Raw genomic sequence first — 6,422 nt, forward strand, 5'->3', positions numbered from 1 at the left:
CCAGTAACATCAGTAACATGTAATGACTAAATCCTTAATCACTTTTCTCTCAGTTCTCTCTCTCTTCGTCGTTTTCTTACTCTTCAATCTTTCGTCGTTATAAAGAATAATTTTATATGTTATACTAACCCAGTAACATGTAATGACTAAATCCTTAATCACTTTTCTCTCAGTTCTCTCTCTCTTCGTCGTTTTCTTACTCTTCAATCTTTGCCGCCATTCGTCGTTAGTTGCCTGCGACCCCGTATAGTTGTATGTCGCTCTCTACTCTCTCCTTTCAGTGCTCTATTTCTCCTTACCATCGTTGGATTTTGCTTTGATGCACGAGGAGCCTCTGCCATCCACCACACTGGCTCGTTCGTCTCATTGCCCCTGTTCGTCGTGTCCTCTACGGTTCTATAGTTCGTCGCGCCGTCGTGGTTTGCTCGTACACCGTTCGTTCGTTCATCCACCGTTCGTGCATAACTTTGCCACACTGTCGTTGTTGGCCTACTTTTCTTACCTCTGTTGTGCTTCGCTGTTGCTCACCGTTTTTCACTCTCTGGGTCTGCATCATGACTCTATCTCTGCACTACATAAGCACAATTGTACTGCATCTCTACTCGATTTCGTGCTGGTTCTTTGTTGGCCATCCCAAGCGCGGCTAGCTGTCTTGGTTTTGTTCCATTCAGGTATTTTTTTTTTTCTAAATTTTATTAATATAGTTTGAGATTTAGGCAGTTAGTAAATTACAGTGCTTTGATTATGATTCAACTTCAATATTTATGGTTGTTATTTAGGAATAACAAAAAATTAACTGTTAATAATAACATATAGTTAATAACTAAATTAGGGACATAGTATTTATTTGGAGACAATATTGGTAATTTGATTATTTGATATTCTTGATTTAGGTATCAGATGTCTGAGAATGTTGTTTAAAAAAAATGATAAATGATGATTTTGATGAAAATGATGAAGATGTTGTTGATGTCATGGAAGATGAAGATATTAGAGGATTTCAATTTAAGTTTATTAGAAGTTTAGAACTTTTAGTTTTGTGTGTTGTATGTTGTACTAATTACATAAATATAATTGTAAAGGATTTAAACTTGTGTTCTAAAATACTTGTTATAATGTGTGCTACTATTTTAGTTTATTATGTACTTTAAATTTGATATTGTTAATTTTAAATGACTAGATTTGAGTATATATATTATGTATCATATGTATATAGTTTTTGAAAAAATTTCGTAATAGGTAAACTCCTAATTCATAGGAGTTTACGAGTTAACTCACGAGTCGAGCCTAAGTTAGCCCCATAGACTCGCGAATTTGACAACCTTAAAACAATATATATTTATACAAAGATACATAATGATTGATTTAGTAGCTAATTTTTTTAGAGATGTAGAGCTAAAAATATAACTATTTATTATTTTATTCTTTTCTATAAAATAGCAATCCTTTGTTATAAGTATAAATTAGAGTAATTATCCAAATTAGTTTTCGATGATTTTAAAAGCAGACATTTTAGTTCCAAGAAAAATTAATGCATAAATTAATCTCCAATATTTTTCTCCGTCAGACATAACAGTTTTTGTCTATTTTTTGGTGTGACTCATTAACGGAGAATGTTTAGTTACCACATAAACTCGCACATGTGGCAGTTAAATGTCCACGTGCGCAAGAAGGACAAAACAGTCTCTGTTTTAAAAACCTTGTCATATTAAGAGTTCTCCTAATAAAAGTCCCATTTTTCCTCCTCGAAGCTCTTCATGAAACCCTCATTCTTCATTTGCAGGAATCGAAACATCCAAGTTCAGTTCCAATGTCCACCTCCTTGAAAACGACATCGTTTCTAAGGACGCTAAAATTCTCCGCCAAGCCAACACAATCCAAGACCTCCAGGCTAAGGATTAAAGGCTAGCCAAGGAGCTCCATGAACTCAGGCTGTGAAGCGAGGAAGAGAAGAGAGAGAATGAATGCAAGACCAAAGCATTGGAAGATGAGATGGGGAACCATGACCACAACCTCTGTTCTTCTTGGAGGTTCTATAAATTTTTTAACAAGACTCTAAAGAAAATGGTGTCGTCGGATCAAGGAAGCAGGAACTAGAAGCAGCTTCTAGAATGTGGCAGTACTACTATTGTTCTTGAGGATTTTAAACCACAAATGGAAGAGTGGTCAACAGAAAAAGAGCGTGTGTCGAAGAGGGATCCGCCGAAGACGTAGAGGTGGTGACTAGAAGGACTGTGGCGAAGTTGACCTGAGGGTTGCAAGGTATGGGTGGAAAAGGATACCATATGTGATTCAGTGGGTCGAAGAGAAAGGAGAAAGCAATGGATGAGTTCTATGAGAAGATGCAGAGGAGGTGGTTGCGGCGGTGGTGGAGGTGAGTGGAGAAAAAGGGTTTTGAGGAGAGGATGTAGTTCCATAAGGATTAAAGAAACACAACTTTTATTCTGCCACTTTACTCCATATCCCAAAATAGACAAGGACTAATTTGTCTATGAGGACACTTGGATATGTTACTGGACACGTTGGATGCTAAACATGCCACCTCAGCATTTTTTGACAGTCTCAAATGAAAAAATCATGCGAGAAACTGTTATATTTGATGGTAAAAAATATTAAAGATTGATTTGTATATTATTTTTTTTGGACTAAAATGTCTACTTTTGAAATATTTGAGGACTGATTTAGATGACTCTATAAATTATTATTAACATTTATTATATCCTCTTAATGTTTAAAGTTATTTTTAATTTCTATATCTTTTAGTAAGAAAGCTCTCCCTCCTCTTTATGTGGAGAAAGTTAAAGGTAATCGTCGAATTGTTGCCATAACCACCCCAACTTTGGAAGTAATAGTCCTCTTTTCTTTTCTCTCTTTCTTGTCCTGTCCCTTCTTTCCTCTTTCTCTTCTTCTCCATCGACACTGTCATTCCCTCTCTTCTTCTCTCATGTGTCTTGGGTCATCCTCTTCTGACTTGGTGGTTCTGTCAATTTATTCTTCTCTTTTTTTTTTCTCTTTTCTCCTCTCTTCGAACTTTTTATTTTTAATATGATGAAAGGAATGGTGTATACCTGAGTTATGGGAGTGTATGGTGATTCACTGGCGTATGATGGATGTCCAAGAAAAATCGGACCGTCCGATTAGAGGTACTGAAAACCCTGGGTCCGATTTGTGTATTGGCAGAAAATCCTGGGTCCGATTTCAAAAAACCCTGGGTCCGATTTGTGTCCCTCTCTGCAATGAAATCGGACCCTCCGATTTGTGTACTTTTCACAGTTTTAAAAAACACCAAAAATTACAATGTTAAGGTATATCACCACTTCTACTTCCATAACAAAAAAAAATTAGCCCCTCTCTTCCTCTCCCATTTTTCATCTATTTTTTTGTGTTTTCATTTTCTAGTTTTTTTTTTCTTCTTCTTTCTTTATTTTTGTTGTCTCTCTCTTAAAAATTTAAATCTTAATAGTTCTAATAGTTAATTTTCTCTCTCTTAATATTATCTTTTTTTTTATTTATTCTAATTTTATTATTAATTTTTAGAGTAAAATATTATTTTTGTCCCTAATGTTTGGGATTAGTTTTAAAGTTGTCCCTAACGTTTCAACTATTTAAGTCCCTAACGTTTCAAAATGGACTCAATGTTGTCCTGCCAATCCATTAACAGAATTGACGGCAGGACAAAATTGAGACGATTTTGAAAAATAAATTCACTTAAAAAAATGTTTTTAAGAATAAAATTAAAAAATAATTGAATAATTATTTACCGTAAAAATTTAATATTATTGAAGAATAAAATTAAAAATAAAGTTTAACTAACTTAAACATTAAAAAATTTCGATACACTAGAGATAAAATTTATACTTTATTCTTTATATTATAAAAAAATAAATTTATTCAAAATAAAAAAAATATAATTAAGTGTAATTTACTTAGATGTGATTAAAAAATAATTGAATATTATGTACAGTAAAAGATTGACATTATTAAAATATAAAATTAAAATTTATTTTTATGTATCGTTTTTGTCTCCAACGTTTTTGTTCTATCTAAGTCCCTAACGTTTTAAAATCGTCTCAATTTTATCATGCCGTCAATTCTGTTAACGAATCCCTAACCGCAGGACAACATTGAACCAATTTTAAAACGTTAGAGATTTAAATAAAATGATTGAAACATTAAAAACAACTTTAAAATTTACGCCAAAAGGTTGAGAATAAAAATAATATTTTACTCTAATTTTTATTAGTCAATTTGTTTTTTCACTTTTATCCAAATTTCTTCATCATGATCTCTATAATCTCTCTTCCAACCCCACCACATGTCCTTTCTTTTCTTCTCACCAACTCCGCTGCTATTACTGCCGCCACACGCACTAAGCCCCACAATCCAATCTCACCCAGTAACACCATTTCTTCTATATAGAATTTGCGATTATTTTCATTGAAAATCAATTTTTTTAATTGATTTTGAAATTAGTGTTAGAATTTAGATTTAGAAAGAATAAATATAAAATTACAATGCTAATTAAAAAATCACTAATATTAGTTGAAAAATATAGCTCATTTTTTGCTAAATTATTTTATTCATTTATTGAGACACCAAAAAAAAAATTATTCATTTATCATTTATCTTTAATTTAATTCTATCCACTCTTAACTACATTTTTCTTGTTATATTATAATATATTCAATTACTACATTTGTTTTATACATATCTCGTTTACACTGTAAACGAGATATTTTACATATATGTATTTATAAATAATTAAATATAATTTTTAAAAATAATAAAAAATATTAATACTTTTAATTTGACCAAACTCTTAAAAATGAAATGTTTCAAATAATAAAAAAGATAAACTGTCCATTTTAAATAAGAAGGAATAAGCACGTTAACACGTTCATAAGTGCACCGTTAAACTGTCCACTATCAACATGGTTACTTTGGATAAACCAACCATTCCATCTCTATTGAGTTATTTATGGATAAGGTTATTTAAATTATATTTTAAATTTGTATGTACTCCCATAGGGAGTACATAAAAATTTTGTTTGTTACATGAAAGTATATAAAAATTTGAAATAAAATAACACAACGAATACAGTGGAGATGAATTGATTGGTTGGATGATTCCGATTAAGAATTAATCTATTTTTTATTTAAATTATATAAAATCAATTATAACTTATAAATTATTTTTTAATATTTTAAAAAATTAATTTTACTTTTGATAATATTTATCTCTCAAAAATTTTAAGATTAATTTTTGTTATTATTTTATTACAAATCAAATAATAATAATACAAAAAAATAAATCTTAAATTTTTAATAAAATAAAAATATCAAAATTTAATGTAATATACTATATACTATAATGGCATTAAATTTGTAAAGTTGATTTAAAAATAAAATAATAACTTTTTTATTAATAACTGATATTACTACTAGTTATATTATAATTTTTATTATTCTAAAAATAAAATAATACATGAAACTATATGAAAAGCTAAATGCCTAAATATAATTTAGTGTTAATTCTATAATGATATTTGATTTGTAACGTTGATTTAAAGATATGTCATTTATTGTTAATTTAAAGATGTACTATTTGTTATGTCAAATAGAATAGGATAAAAAGTTTGAAAGAATGGTGAAGATAGACATAATAAAACTCAGATACATAAGTTGAAAGTATATCAATTTAATCAAACAAGCTAATTTTATTTTCTTTAAAGTAGAATTACTAATATTTTTACAAAAACTTTGGGGCCATGGCCCATTGCCCACACAAAACTCCGCGACCGGTTAATGTGATAAATGGACAGTCCAACTTCTCTATTATTTAAGATGAACGGTTTATCTTTCTATTATTTAAAACATTCTATTTTTAAGTGTTTGGTCAAATTAAAAGCATTAATATTTTTTTATTATTTTTAAAAATTATATTTAATTATTTATAAATACATATATCTCGTTTACACTGTAAACGAGATATACAAAAATTTAAAAATTACATATATCTCATTTACTGTATAAACGAAATACGTACAAAATTTTATTCAGTAGAAAAATTTAAATTTATACTTTTAATAAATACGTTTAAGTATATTCAAAAGTTCAACTATTTAGTATTTTTATAATTTTTTCATTAAATATCTTAACTAGTGTCTTTAAAGTATTTATTAACAAAATTTATAAACATATAATTTCAATTTCACATTAATTAAAAATCAGCTTTTGGTAAGGTGGAGTTTCAACTTCCAATTCTTTCAATTCAGGGGCCAAAAGTCTTCAAAAATAATATTTAATATTAATTATAATAACACAAGTGAGAGAACCCAACTAAAAAAAATAAAAAATAAACACAACAAGTGGGAGAAGCCAACCAATAATTGTGGATCATTTAAAATTTCTACCCTAATTTG

Source organism: Arachis ipaensis, chromosome B09 (genome assembly GCF_000816755.2).
Source record: "Arachis ipaensis cultivar K30076 chromosome B09, Araip1.1, whole genome shotgun sequence".
NCBI classification, from domain to species: Eukaryota; Viridiplantae; Streptophyta; class Magnoliopsida; order Fabales; family Fabaceae; genus Arachis; species Arachis ipaensis.